Consider the following 16,813-nt stretch of genomic DNA (forward strand, 5'->3'; position numbering starts at 1 on the left):
GTTACCCCCATTCAGTTGAGGGATAAAATTCCCAACATCCTTTTCGAGATAGATGGCATCGGCTCCAAGTATAATCCCACGATTGTTTCCATCTCTACCAAATTAGGGAGTGTACCTATCTATCCAATGAAGTGCCTTGAAGCACTACAATCAATAAGCCAGATTCCCAAAGGATCTAAAGGAGAGGGCCAATATAAGATAATGCTTCTTTATCTTATCAGAAACAACATTTGATTCTTCATACCTGGGGTTCCTTGCTTTCTTTGAAGAGTCGGTCGTGTCCTTGATGACCTGCATCTCTAACATTCGGACACTGTTACGCATAAGGGCCGAACTTATTGTAACCAAGGCATCTGCCTTTCCTTCCACCCTTAGATCTAAACTTCCCAATGAAGTGATATTTAGGTAGGCCATCAGAAATTCTGTTTCACTATTATGATAATATTCTCTGCTTTGACTTCACCCTTATTGATCCTTTTGTCATGTCCCAACTGTCTTCGGTGATTTCTCTTTCAATCTTGCTTGGGCATTGTCTTCACCTCAGCTCTGATACCATGTTAGGATTAGGTATGTTCTATGCTTAGAGCAATTTATTTCAATTTTCACATCTAGCTCAATATCTTTTCCAGATTAGCAATCACATCATCATTAAAGTAAACTGCAAATAGAACATAAACATAAATCGCAGAAAACAAGCCAAGACAAGAAGACATAAGATGTGGTGCTAGCTAGGGACAAACCCCACAATGTGGGGAAACACTTGATCAATTCTTCTTTTATGTTCTTCAAAGTTCAGTAGAGAAAGAGAGAGAGAGAAATAGTACATTTACAATAGAAGTCAACACTTTGACTTATCTAGATCTAGCATAGATCATTTCATATAACGATGAGATCAATTGAAGACATTCTGCTTCAACTAATTCTCCAAGGTGACGGCTTCACCTATTGTAGTGCTACCTGCACATTACCGTGTCACACCTTGTTGTACTGTCACATGTGTTGAACCTTGATTACTGAGCTACTCTCAGCTTCATGCTGCTCATCATGCTGCATCTTCCATGGTCTTATTCATCATCAAGCTACCAAAGCTCATGATCTCATTCATCATCATGCTACCCATGATCTACATCATGTTGCCCATACACCATGTTGTTTTATCCATCAGCATGCAGTCTCATTGTGCTGAGAATATCTAACATGAAATTAGGACCATATCTTATGCTTCCATTGAGTGTATAGCATTGAGACACATATGCTGAGACTATTAAATAACAGGTCCGAATATTCTTTGCTGTAATATCGAGATCATTTTTGTGGCATGACTGTCTTATTGTTTTATCTCCATCCGAAAGACTGCTCTTATTCATGTGAGATTAACCCAATACTAGAATGTCGAGATTATCTATACGCTTCAGTTATCTAAGTGCGACTGCACCTAATACTTCATTCCAGATACCCTCATTTCTGGCTATTGCTTTATGACTGTGTACAATCATATGAACAATGTGTCCAGATATCACATCAACGACGTACATATCTGGCTGTAGATTCAAGCTTTGACTGCGGCTCTTGACTGTGGCTACAACATGTCAAGATATCACATGAACAACATGTTAAATGTAACCATGACTATGTGTGCAATCAACTACCTTTTATGACTGCGTTATAGGTCTCCTATGACTGCGTGAAGATGTCTCTGTCTTCATTTGCCTGCGGATCTTTATGACCTATGTATGTGTCTCCATTTCCAGCGGAGACTGTGTTTATTCCTTCCCTTACTGCAGCTTGATGCCTTCATTACTGCATATAAATTCTTATTGTGACTAGGCTCCCCTACAGCGTATAAGCTAGGGCTACATATAAGTGACAACATGTATAGCGTGAACATTAACTGTGGACAGCATGAACATTGACTGCGTGAATATCTCCTATGACTGCATGAAACCAGCGTATAACATCCATAGTGTATACACTATGAACAACGTATATCATTCACTATGAGCACCGTATATCTTATAAGGTCTTCAAGACTACGTTGGATTAGGGCATCATCAAACTAGGCCAGTGTATTCTTTTTGTGAATTTCCTTCTCCAAAAACCCAAGACATGGAGAGGAGATCACATCAAGAATGTATGTTCAAATGACTTCAAGTCCTTGCAATTTATACTAAAACGTAGATGATGAATAGGCATGTCTATTGGGCTTCTGAGCCTACTCAAGTTGCTGGTTGGCTTGATAATAATTCAATAATCAAGATAAATTCATATCTCCATAAATACTTATCAGAATCGGATAATATTTAGATCAATCCTACACCTCTCGATGAGAGGGATCCAATAAAAATATTAGCTGCCATAAATAAGCTGACCCACATGGAGTTTGACCCTAGTTGTCGATTTTAACATACTCCCAGTAATGACCCTTAAGAGTCATGTGGTAGAAAATCTGCATCATAATCCAACTTTGGTGAGATAGCTGACTTACCAAAGGTAAGGATCACACACCCTAAAGCCTCCTCAACCAATTGGCCAGACAGAGAGGGACAATCCCAACAAGCATGACTCGTGGGTATGATGCCAACAAGGGTATACTCTGCTAGACCAAGATTGGGGGAGATACCTGACTTGTCAAAATAGACAAGGATCACGCACACCCTACGGGTGAAAATAGGGGAGATACCTGACCTACTGCAAGAGTAGAGATCACACACACCTATTTTCAAGAGTTCCCTCAACCCCAGGAGCTCTTCATCTCAATTCCTCACCTTGGGAGCTCAGACAGATGGGAAGATCTAGCTCATTGCCCTCAATAAGCATATACCCTTACTGAGGGGGGTCACATCCATCAATCCATATTTCTCTCTGTAGATTGGAAACATATCAATGTGCTCATATCTAGTACCTGATCAAATAATTAGAGAAGGGTAAAATCGTACTACTTTATGGAGTTATTTCAAGTAGCAGTCCTATGTTTTCTTGTTCATACAAAACATCAAATCAAATATATGTTAGAGAAAATACACGTCATAAAATGATACCTTATTCATATTTCCTCCCATGGAGGTAGTAACCACAAGCCTAAGCTTGTATCATACAAAAACATTGTCTCAATCTATGAATATATATTTATCTCAACTATATATACAAGATTCTTTTCCAATCAGATCCTAGTCTTGTTGTCGCAATATATCAATGTCATATCCAAAACCTACTCAAACAACTCTCCAAATAGATTCCTTAACAAAACTATCTTGCAAATAGCCATGCTAGAAACAATGTACTCAACCTTGAATGTGCTCAAAGCTACAGATTTCTATTTCCTGCTCATCTAAGATATCATGGCAAATCCCAAGCTAAAGCAACACCCAAATGTGCTCTTTTTATCAATAACATATCTAGCCCAGTCAACATCAGTGCATCCATGCAATCGTACATCTCTTGTAGTATATCGTAGATCAACATTGATCCTCTCATGTAGATTGTTTCAAAATGTGCTCGACAAAAACCCAATTTGTATGAAGTGACTTAGACATGAATTGACTCAAGGCGTTCACTACAAAGCATACATCTAGATGAGTGTTCACAAGGAACATCAATGTCTTAATCAAATATCGATATTGAAATCCAACAACATCTTTGCATAATTTATTGAAATTCAATTCCATAAAGGTGTTCAAGGATTTGCATTCCCACTTTCCAAATCTCTCTGATAACTTCACGACATATTTTATTTTTCCAAAATTATAATCCTAGAAAGTAGTGCATCATGCCAAGATCCTTCATCTTGAACTTAGAGGCCAAATCCCTCTTAATTTGATAATAAAAGGCTCATTACCTATCAAGAATATATTATCAATGTATAAAACCAAAATCAAAGGCACACCTTGGACCACTTTGAAGTAGAGGTTCAGATCGACACAACTTCCAAGCTTCACGAAGTAGCTATCAATGCAAACATACTAGGCTCGGGGAGCTTCCTTCAACGCATACAATACATTCAGGTAGAGTTCACACTCAAGTACCAAGTTACAACCTTGTCTATTGTTATGTCAACAACTTTCATTTATCATTTCATCAAGTCATCAACATGATCATAATATGAAGCATTTCTACCACTAAATGTGAATGTATACACCAAGGACAAGTCATATAAGTTTATGCCATCCATTCACTGTGTTAGAACTTTGTAATTTTTGAGGTTGTGAAAGAAACCATAGAGGTAGCCACAAAACCACTTGGGAAGTTGGGATCTAGCCCCGCCAGCTTTAGAGAGGTATCTCTCTGTTAGATTTAACTTTGTTGTACTTGGGATTTTAGGCTAGCTATGAGAGTTCAAAGTTTGATTTTAAAATTTGTTTGGTTGATTAAATCCCTGAAACTTACATTGGGCTATGGAGTCGATAAAATTAACGTGGATTTGTCTCATATTTTCAAAGGAGTTTCACAAGGCAAGGTAGCTGAACTAACTGGATCTCTTAGTTTCAAATGAAATGTAATAGAAGAAGGGAAATAAGTTCAATTAAGCAAAAGAGCAGTTAAGAATTATTTCACTTAATATCAGAGGAAAACATTTAAATTATTCACATCCAGAAACGGAGTGTATCTTTTAATAAATTTTGTTCATCAACTTTCTATAAAATAATTCAGATTTAAGAACGCATAAGTATGGAAACAAATAAATAAACACATAGACAGTGAGAGAAGCACTTCACCAAATAGTCCAACACATGAATCCTGTGAAGAATGTCCTTTTTATTACTGATTAGCCCATCAAATGACAAAATATAATAGCTTCTGGAATGAAAAACTCAACATCTATTACTTCAATTGATGGAGTATTTATAAAAAATTATTAAAAAATATCTTGATTTAAAATATCAAGATTCATTTCAGAATATCCTAAACTGATTGTAAAAGTAGAACACAAATAAAAGAAACTAAAACTATTTGAAGAGTTCTGACACTATCCTTGAGGGTTTCTGGTGATAAAGAAGAGAAATTAAAATTTGATTGCAACTCTTATTTGGTGAGGTGGCATCCAAGTCACTAACTGTCCATGAGCTTTTTCCTCTCGAAATTCTAAAAAATAGGGTCCTGTGATCCCTTTTTATATCCCAAACCATAATAGGTGTTAGAAAAATGAGAGAGGTTTTTGTAAATGATGATGTTAGAAACAAAAAAAACTTTATGTTTTTGAAAATAAATTTCAAACTGATCGAAAACCGCATTTGAAAACATTGACTAAAACCAAGAAAATTCTGGAAAATATCCCTGCAAAACTTCATCCGAATCTCCTAAATCATAGCAGTTGTTAGAAAATTCAGAGAGGCTTTTATACATGAGGATGTTATAAGAAAAAAAACTTTCCATTTTTGAAAATTCATTCTTCGCTCTTTGTAAACCATGTTTGAAATTATTGTGTTGTATTGGGAAAAAAACATAGTTTTAATTGACCATGAAACGAACATATGACGTGGATGTAGGAGGTGACATGGAGGTGGGGGATGATGTGGAGGCACATGGTTGGTGGAAAGGAATTCGGGTTCACAAGGGTGATGTGGATAAATGAAATGGATGTGAGTGAGGAAAACTATCCAAGTGGTAGGCAATGAGTGGTGCGGGTGTGACAGTGAGGTCAAATGTTAATTACATAACATACATGGCCAGGTGTCAGGATAGGAGAGGAGGGGAGCATGCGGGAAGAGATAGCAAGAAAGGGGGAGAAGGTTGGCAGATTATGGAGGGTGGTCAAAGTTGTAAGTGGTTTGTGAGGGGGGAGGGTGTGAAACACCTGAGGGGTGACCACGTCGCATAAGAGGGAAAAGGGGAAACATCGTTTCGAACCCCCCTGTGGTTAACTGTTGGAGAGGCTGGGGGGTCTGAATTTGATCACTTGTCATTTATCCAAGCGAGTTGAATCATGGTAGTTTCTTCTTGCACATCAATTATTACAAACGATAAAAGTGTCGCATCCAACCATAAATTTATTACAACTTATGCTAATCACAATTAAATGATGCAATTAATTAATCTAAGAATACTTTAATTAACCTTTAATGTTGCATTTTGACTTGCAAACATACTTTATGATTTTTTCAAAGATTTTTTTAGTTTTTTTTTAATTTCTTTTTTCTATTTTGTTCTTCGAAATAATTTGCAGGATGAAATATTATTTACATCTCTCAAACCCAAATAATCAAGTAAAACAATAACTCATCCTATAAAATTTATAGGACCCCAACAGTGGCTCAAATGGGGATGGCATCCTCCCTATGAGGTGCCAAGAACACCATAGACTAGTAGCCCGATCCATTGGGCTAATCCCAAATCTGCAACTCGTTTTTCCATAAAAATCTCTGCTATTGAAAAAATCTCAAACTGAAAACAAAACTATTTTGCAAACTGAAATCTGAAATATACACTGAACTGAAATTTGTACTACTATCTGAAACTGAAACTGAAAATACTACTTGAAAACGATGCTCAAAGTACTGAGCTTATTTTCACACAACTACCTATCCTACACTGTTGAAAATTGTGTTGAATCAAATAATACAAAAATTCCAATGAAGCCAATCAAGTAGCTGTTGAAATAAGTGGACTTCTTAATTGTTTGTTAGCAAAATCAAATGGGTAGCTTGACTATTGTCCACAAAATCAAAGTTGTACTACTGATGGATCTAGTCCTTATAGTCAAAAAATGGTTGAACACTTAAGCTAAAAATAACCTCCATGTAATTTGTCACGGGATCAATAAAGGCATGATTAATTAGTTTACCTTTCAGGCCTTCAATGACCAGTAAAACATGGATTATTTTTCCAGTTATATCCTTAAGGTTAAACCCTGATTCCAACTCAGTAGTTTTAGTCTTGTACTAAAAAAAATACTCATCAATCTTCAAATCAAAAGGAAATACAATCTTCTCTTGTTTTGGAGAAGGAAGATTTTCTAATAACTATTTAGGATCTTGGAAACTATATAACTGAATCTAAAAATCCAAAAATTCAATACCCTTCTTAAGTCTTTCAGCAATTAATTCAAGAAAACAAATTTTACCTTCAGGAGAAATTTTTCTTGTTTTCAAACAATGAAACACGACCATTGAAAAAGATTCATTAATTTGAAAATATGCTAACGTATCCCTGAATTCTATTAAAACTTCACCATATATAGGGTTTACCACATACCCTATCATGTTGCTTAGCAATAAATCTCATCAATATGTAGTGGAGTCATCATGAGTTTTTTGCGAATCTGGATTCTTTAACAGTGGACTCAACCTAAAAACTTTGAAGCTCTGGATACTTGAAACATGGAGTCGCCAGGTGAATTATTCAACCTTCTTGTGTCTGATCACTGTCCACCATCAGTAACTAGATTTGGAACTTGATATACTTTTCTGAGGAAGATTAAACCATTCTTCCCCAGTATGGTCGCCACTATGTTAGCACTCTGTAATTTAATAAGGATGAGAAATAATTACAGAGGTAACCGCACAACCACTTTGGAAGCTAGGATCTAGCCCTGCCAGCTTTAGAGAGGGATCTTTCTTTTAGATTTAGATTTGTTTATATTGAGATGTTAGGCTAGTTATGAAAGTTCAGAGTTTGGTTTATGAATTGGTTTGGTTGGAATAGCAAGGGAAGAACCATTGGGCAATGGAGTCTGCAAAATTAATAGGGATATGTCTCAGATTTTCAAAGGAGTTTCACAGGGAAAGGTAGTTGAACTAAATGGATCCTTTAGATTTAAATGAAATGTAATAGAAAAAAAGAAATAGTTTCAATTAACCAAAAGAGAAGTTAAGAATTCTTTAACTCAATATCAGGAGAAAAAATTTAAATTATCCACAGCCAGAATCATAGTGTATCTTTCAACAAATTTTGTTCATCAACTTTTGGTAAAATAATTCAGATTTAAGAACACATAAGTATGGAAACAAAAGAAATAAACACATAGACAGTGAGAGAAGCACTTCACCAAATAGTCCAACAATGAGTCCTATGAAGAATTTCTTTTTTATTACTGATAAGTCCACTTAGGCTTGAAAAATATACAATAGTTTCCTTCTGTACAAAAACCAACATCTATTACTTCAAATGATGAAGTATTTAAAAAAATTGGTACACAATATCTTGATAGAAAATATCAAGATTCATTACAAATATCTGAAAACCAATTGTAAAAATAGAACACAAATAAATGAAACTAAAACAATTTGAAGAGTTCTGGAACTATCCTTGAGGGTTGCTGGTGATAAAGAAGGGAAATTTGAATTTGATTGCAACTCTTATTTGGTGAGGTGGCATCCAAGTCACTAACTGTCCATGAGCTTTTTTCTCCCAAGATTCTGAAAAATAAGGTCCTGTGATCCTTTTGTATATCCAAAACCATAATAGCTATTAGAAAAATGAGAGAGGATTTTGTAAATGATGATGTTACCAACAAAAAGCTCTTTCCAGTTTTGACAATTCATTTCCACCTGCTAGGAAACCACATTTGAAAACACTGACTAAAAATAGGAAATTTTGGGAAAATATGCCTGCAAAGCTTCATCTGAATCTCCCAAACCATAACAGCTGTTAGAAAACTGAGATATATTTTTCTACATGAGGATGTTATCAGAAAAAACTTCTTTCCGTTTTTGAAATTTCATTCTCAGGTTTTTGTAAACCATGTTTGAAATTACTGTGTTGCGTAGGGAAAAAAAGCATAGTTTTAACTGACCATGAAATGAACATATGATGTGGAGGCGGGAGGTGGGGGATGATGTGGAGGCACATGGTTGGTAGAAAGGAAGTGGGGTTTGGAAGGGTGATGTGGAGAAATGACATGGAGGTGAGTGGGGACAACAACCCAAGTGGCAGGCAATGAGTGGTGCGGGAGTGATAGTGAGGTCAAATGTTAATTACGTAATAGAAATGGCCAGGTGTCGGGCTAGGAGTGGAGGGATCGCATGGGAAGAGATAGTGGGAAAGGGGGAGAAGGTTGGCAGATTTTAGAGGGGGGTCGAAGTGGTAAGTGGTTTGTGAGAGGGGGGGTACGAAACACATGAGTGGTAGCCATGTCGCATAAGAGAGAAAAGGGAAAACAACTTTTCAAACCCCCCCTATGGTTAACTGTCAGAGGGGCTAGGGGGTTTGAATTTGATCACTTGTCATTGATCTGGGCAGGTTGAATCATGGTTGTTGTTTCTTGCACACTAGTTATTACCAACAACAAAAATTCTGCATCCAACCATAAATTTATTACAACTTATGCTAATTGCAATTAAATGATGCGATTAATTAATCTAAGCATACTTTAGTTAACCTTTAATGTTGCATTTTGACTTGCAAGCATACTTTATGATTTTTTCAAAGGTTTTATTTTTATTTTTCTATTTTGTTATTAGAAATAATTTGCAAGATGAAATATTATTTACATCTCTCAAACCCAAATAATCAGGTAAAACAATGACTCATCCTATAAAATTTATAAGACCTTAACACATTGTGAAATTTCTATAATAACCAGAATAGAAATTACTGTAGATTGAGGAGTAATACTTTATTATCATACTAGCTCCAATGATCAAATCAAGACAATTAACACACTGATATGCATACTATATACCCTTGCAAACACAATATGAGTTAAGACATTCACATTCTCTACAACATAAAGATATTTGCATAAGACAATAATCATGTCAATTATGAAATTCCTCTAAAGATTCTGCTAGCAATGATTCTCTAGATTTGAACCTTGCAAGACAGGTAAGAGTAGATTACAAAAGGTAGGTCACTTCACATTTTATAGAGAGGTTGTGTTATCAAACAACCCTCATTGTGATCCCTGTAACAAGTCAAACATTATGTAGATATTATTGTTCATTTTCTGTCAATATAACTTTCTATCATGCACTCCTCATTTCATGCACAAGGTTTTAGATTATTGTATCCTGTAGGATCATCTGCACCCATAGTCCCTCTTCTGTGCGGTTAGGAGGCTTATAGCCACACCGTTAAGCTTTTATCCCAGTAGGTGGGGCTAGAACTTTTCAAAACTAACAACATTACATGAGCATCTATTCATGTCCAGAAACCTTGCTTCAACCATCAAGAGTCTTCTATTCATTTACTACAAATAATAAAAGGTATTGGGATCTCATGGAGTTTCTACCTCTAAATGAAAATCCTCTTCAATCTTCTTCAATCAAGAAATTAACCTGTCTTATCATAATATTGTCATATATCAACAAAATTGTCAGATCATGGAGTCAAACTATATCAGGTTCTCAAACATATATGCATCATGATCATAAAAAAACATCATCAACTACTTCATCATCACATATGAACATGTTGTCAAATCTTCACCAAAGTTTAGAGTCCCATAAATGTATCTTCTTCAAGCTTCAAGGATCATAATCACATCATGTTAGGGCATCCATTTTAGCCACATTTTCAAATTTAAAGAGCTTATCAAAACCTAACCAAGATCAACAAGAAGATCCAAAGTATTAATTTTATTATCAAGGTTACCATGCTTATCACAAGCATTAACAATAGTATCAAGTTACCATATAGGAAAATCCATGTTTCTAGCCAGCTTTATAAGATCAAGAGATCCACAATGTCTAATACTCACCAAATATCAAGAGAACCAATATATGACATGTACCAAAAATCAAACTTACTTTCATATCCATGCATGAGACATTTACGAAGGTGATTTTCTCGAAAAACATTTGGGCTTAACTTGCCATCCGATCTTGCAGCTAAATCATAACATTAAAACAATATACTTCACATACCTTGTAGTACTCATGTACATTTGCAACTTATAACACTTATTTTTCATTGACAGTTTTAGTACTTGCATATTGAAATTTTTGTATGCTACTTTTCAAAAAAATTCCTCAAGTACTTCTTTCCTTTTCCAACACCAACTCTTCACTTCCTGCACTAGCTATATTTTCCTACAAATTAGATGATCCTCAAGAAGGATTTTCTTATTACATCTCATTTGAAGGGTAGAAGTATTCATATACTCAAGTATTCATGCAAAAGATATAAGCAATAATCAAAACAATAAGTCTAGTACCACAAAGAAATACCATAAATTTAAAAGGTACTTATCTTTAACGATAAGTGATCATCTCCCACTTGTGCCAACCTTCAAGATTTATTGTTGTTCATTAACCATATATCAATGTCGCCTTCAATATTTCTGACTAACTTCATTCACAACTAGGCCTAATTGAGACTATCTCATCTAGGGTTACACTAAACCTATCACAAATGCTAGAATATTATCTCATTGATCATGCTAGGGTTTCAAAACTACATATCTCAAACCTTTGTCATATTTCATGATTTATTCTAGACCCTAACCTCATAATATCCATCAAACCTTAATAACCATATTTCCCAGGGTTTCGTTCAAACCCTAGAATTATTTTAGGTCTCCTCCATCTTCTCTTGCTTCCGTTATTGGTGTCTTCAAAGGGTGATCTCAATGAATTTTCTTCATCCCAAATCTGATTCCATGTTAATTTTTCTTAGGGATATATTGTTCTTTGCTTTAGATAATTGCATTTCATCATTTACATATTGAATTCACCCCACAACATTATAACATCATTACATCATAGTAATTATATAGAAAGAACAATATGATCAACAAGGCAACAAAACATAAAGGAATATAAGAACAAAAACATTCACACATAGAGTGTTATGGAACCAGCTCAAGAAAAGATAGAAAAGATAGATCAACGCCTTAGAATTCAACCTCTTCGAGGGGGCAACCTCCTTTACATTACATAAATGAACAATTCTTGGATGATTCAAATGACAAAACCTACTTTCTATATATAGGAGTCTAAGGAGTCACAATATAATCCATCCGACCTAGCAATAATAATATAAAGCCACAAAAATAACAATAGAGGGATTCTATGGGGCACAGTAATAACAATATGGGGGCAATAGGGGCACAACAATATTAATAAGGGGTATAACTACAATTGTAGTGGGGTAATCACTAGTATTATAGGGACCCAACATGCCCCTCTCCTTCAAAAAATTGTTGTCCTCAACGCTTGAGTAGTTCTGGATACTTCTGCATAAAATTTTCATCCTCCCATGTGGAATCTTCAGCGGATAAGTTCTTCCACTTGATAAGATACTCTGAAATTGATTGATTTCATAGCTGTCGAGTTCTTGTTTCTGTGACTGCTTTCGGTTCCAATATAATTTTTCCTTCCTCATCAAGTTCTTGCAATATTGTTTGAACTGGGAGCTTGTCGCCTATAACCTTCTTTAAACATGAAACATGGAAAACTGGGTGCAATCGAGAAGTTGCAGGAAGCTCCAATTTGTATGCCATAGTACCAATCTTTTGCAACACCTTGTACAGACCATAATACTTTGGTGATAATTTATTATCCTTCTTAGCTTGCTTGAGAGATATTTGCTTATAGGGTTGTAGCTGTAGGAATACCCAATCACCTACATCAAAACTTCTTTCACTGCGATGTTGATCTGCCTGTTGTTTCATTCTATTCTGTGCCAACACGAGGTTATCCTTTAAGAGTTGGAGGACTTGTTGTTGATGTTCAATGTGATGTTCCATTGCCTGAACCTTAGAATTTTCTCTTAAATATGATGTGATGGATGGTGGTTGATACCCATAAAGTGCCATAAATGGGGTCATTTTTGTTGCTGTATGGAAGGAAGTGTTATACCACCATTCAGCCAGAGGCAACCATTTGACCCATTGTGTCTGTTTATCAGATACAAAGCAACGAAGATATCCTTCCAAACATTTGTTTACTATCTCAGTTTGCCCATCAGATTGAGGATGATAATATAAGCTATGAGCTAACTGAGTACCAAGACAAGAAAATAATTCTGTCCAAAAATTTCCAGTGAAAATGGGATCTCTGTCACTTACAATAATCTTTGGGTTTCCATGTAGCCTTTGAATTGTTTCCATAAATGCAGTAGAAACTGTACTGGCTTTAAATGGATGTGATAATGCACAAAAGTGTGCATACTTGGTAAGTCTGTCAACTACCACCATGATGACACTATTTCCCTCAGACTTGGGTAAACCTGTGATAAAATCCATTGAAACCTCCTCCCAACGTTGGCTTGGAATGGATAAAGGTTGTAATAGACCCGATGTCTTAATTGTTTCAACTTTATTTTGTTGGCAAACCAAACATTCTGCCACAAAATTTTGAATATCTTATTTAAGGCCATCCCAAAAAAATTCCTTCTTAACCTTGTGGTAAGTTTTTAGAAATCCTGAGTGCCCTCCTAAGGGAGAAGTGTGCATTTCCATAAGAATCTTTTGTTTTAGCTGGGAATTCTTACAGAGGTATAAGCGATCTTTGTACCATAACGAATCATTTTTCCAGCTAAATGTATTAGACGTACTGGAATCTTGTTGTAACATTTGAATAAGTGCCCACACTTCTTCGTCATTCTTCCATTCCTCCCTTGCTTCATTTATCCAATCTGGTTGGATAATAGAAATGGCGCACAACAATGCTTCCACATCCTCATCCTTTCTTGAGAGTGCATCTACCACCACATTTTGCTTCCCTTTTTTGTAGATGATTTCAAAGTCATAACCCAACATCTTTGTGACCCACTTTTGTTGCTCTTCAGAGGATAATCTTTGTTCTAAAAAGTATTTAAGGCTATCATGATCCGTTTTTACCTTGAAGTGTCTTCCCATTAGGTGGGGTCGCCATTTCTTAAGTGCATGGAGTATTGCCAACATTTCCTTCTCATAAAAAGCTTTGCTTAAAAAATTTCCCTTGATTGGACGACTTTCAAAAGCAATGGGTCTTTCATCTTGCATTAGAACAGCACCAATTCCATTTCCTGAAGCATCACATTCCACAATAAAGTTTTTTGTGAAGTCCGGTGTAGCTAAGACCGGTGCTTGGCACATTGCCTCTTTAAGATGTTCAAAGGCCTTTGTTGCTTCCGGAGTCCATGAAAATGCATCTTTCTTCAATAATGTTGTTAGAGGTGCTGCTATTCTCCCATAATTCTTAACAAACTTGCGATAATACCCTGTCAACCCGAGAAATCCTCGCAGATGCTTTATGGATGTGGGGATTTTCCATTCCTTAATGGCTTTAATTTTTCTAGGGTCTACCTTAACTCCTTCATGAGATACAATATGACCCAGATATTCCACCTCCTGGACTCCAAAGAAACATTTGGATATTTTTGCATATAATTGTTTCTCCTCCAATAGTTGTAGCACCCTGTCAACATGTTCAACATGATCCTTCCAAGACTTGCTGTAGATTAGTATATCATCAAAAAATACTAACACAAATTTTCTAAGGAATGGTTTGAAAATTGAATTCATCAAACCTTGAAATGTTGAAGGTGCATTGGTAAGGCCAAAAGGCATGACCAAAAATTCATAATGACCCTCATGAGTTCTAAATGTTATTTTCGGAATGTCTTCAGTCTTCATTCTGATTTGATGATATCCTGAACGAAGATCCAACTTGGTGAAGTAAATTGATCCATGCAATTCATCCAGTAATTCATCAATGACAGGAATGGGGAACTTATCTTTAATAGTGAGCTTGTTGATCTCCCTATAATCCGGAAACATGCGCCATGATCCATCCTTCTTGTGCACCAATACTACTAGAGCAGAGAAAGAACTTTGACTCGGTTGAATTATACCAGCCTCTAGCATTTCTGCAACCATACGTTCAATTTCACTCTTTTGGACATAGGGATATCTGTACGGCCTGATGTTTGGAGGAAGACTTCCTGGAATCAGATGAATAGCATGATCATGATCACGCATAGGTGGGAGACCCTTGGGAGTCTCAAATACCTTGGAATGATTGTCTAGGACTTTTTGGAGATCTGGAGAAACAGATGATTCCAATGTGGAAACATCTAGCGAACATAATTGTGCAATTACACCTCTTTGCCCCTTTTTTAGAAGCTTTGTCATACCATTAGAGCTGATTATCTTTCCTGGTTTCCCTACAATACCCCTTAATTCAACTTCCTTTCCTTCCATAGAAAATTTGATGAAACGTTCTTGAAAATTAAAATCTATTGTACCCAAGGATTGTAGCCATTGGACTCCTAGTACAACATCAGCACCTCCCATTGGTATGGAAAGCATTGGGCTAGTCAATACATATTCTCCCATGGATAGCTTGATATTATGGCACTTTCCAGAGCAATTTATTGTTCCTCCATTTGAAATCATCACTTGACACTCTGGTGCTGGATATAGGAAGCAATTCAATTCTTTTGCTACCTTACAATGAATAAAATTGTGGGTGCTTCCTGAATCAATCAACACTATTACCTTTTACTTCTTGATTTGTCCTTCTATCTTGATGGTTTGAGGAGTGGTAATTCCCGCCAATGCATTACAAGATATGGTCGGATTTATTTGTTCTTCATCTAGGCTTTGTTCCTAGAGTATATCCTCTTCTTTTGACCTTTCTTTCTCCTTTTCTTCTTCCTCTTCACAATCTATGTAGAATAATTTCTTCTCAGCACACTTATGACCTTTAGTGTATTTTCTATCACAACTGTAACAAAGCCCTTTTGCTCTTTTTTCTTCCAATTGTTGTGGTGTCAACCTTATAGGTTGTGGAAGACTAGGGGCAACAACACTTCCGTCTTTATAGTTGTGAGTGGTATGCTTCCTGGTTGCCATAATTTTGCTTTCCATTTTTCTTGCTAACCTGAATGCCTTCTCTAATGAATCAGGTTCCCAAAGGCGAACATCATGTTGGATATTATCCTTTAAAGACCCTATGAACACATCAATCATATGCTCCTCTGGAATATATTTTACCCTTATGTTCAATTTTTGGAACTCCTCAATGTGCTCCATTATTGAACCCTTTTGTTTGAGACTTATCAATTGGCTAAAAAAAGTGTTGCTTTTTGTATCCTAATAATGTGCTATCAATTCTTCTGTAAAAATTGCCCAAGTGATAAATTGTTTATGAGAGCAAAGCCATTGATACCATACAAACTGATTTGGTTCCAAATATAAAGTTGCCATACGTACCTTTTGGGTGTTTTGCACAGTATTGAGATCGAAGAATTGCTCCATCTGTAATATCCATGTTGCAGGATCCTTGCCATCAAACTTCCTCATATCGATTTTTGGAATATGGTGGGTCTTCAATCCAACATTAGATTCTATGGAATCATGATTAACATTTCTTTTGTTCTCATCATGAGTTTCCTTTACTACCCTTTCACCATTAGTGACCCTTTCTTGTAGCAACTTCTTCAATTCTTCCATGTCTGTCTTCAAATCTATCTTCAAATCGTCCATCTTAGCTTCTACGCCTTTCTTTAAAAAATCCATCTTAGCTTCTATGCCTTTCTTTAAACCATCCATCTTAGATTCTGTTCCTTTTTGTGCAAGTGACACTTGTTGCACTTGGTCTCGTAATTTTGCTATATCATGTTGCATTTCTTCCTCTTCTTCATAAGTCATGCTAGAGCTTTCAGGTTGCTTACTAGGTGTTTTCATTTTCTTTCCTCGGGGCATCAATTACCGATAATAATGCTTTACTATGCCCTTTGAATTCCTTCAAACCAAGCTTACGCAAAAATTAAAAAAAAAACTACAGACCTTTTTTCACTTTGTAGAAGCCTGATATTGAATCTGATGTATCTCTATAATTTCAAATCATCCAGTTTTGAAATTATGACCAGTAGTAGCCTTCTGTGTCCTCTTTCCAATGCCACTAGTCAGATCCAAATTGGATTCTCCAAGAAAGAGTTATGCACAATC

Source organism: Pinus tabuliformis, chromosome 2_2, assembly GCF_031772625.1.
Source record: "Pinus tabuliformis cultivar Carrire ecotype Pingquan chromosome 2_2, CPIR1, whole genome shotgun sequence".
Lineage (NCBI taxonomy): Eukaryota > Viridiplantae > Streptophyta > Pinopsida > Pinales > Pinaceae > Pinus > Pinus tabuliformis.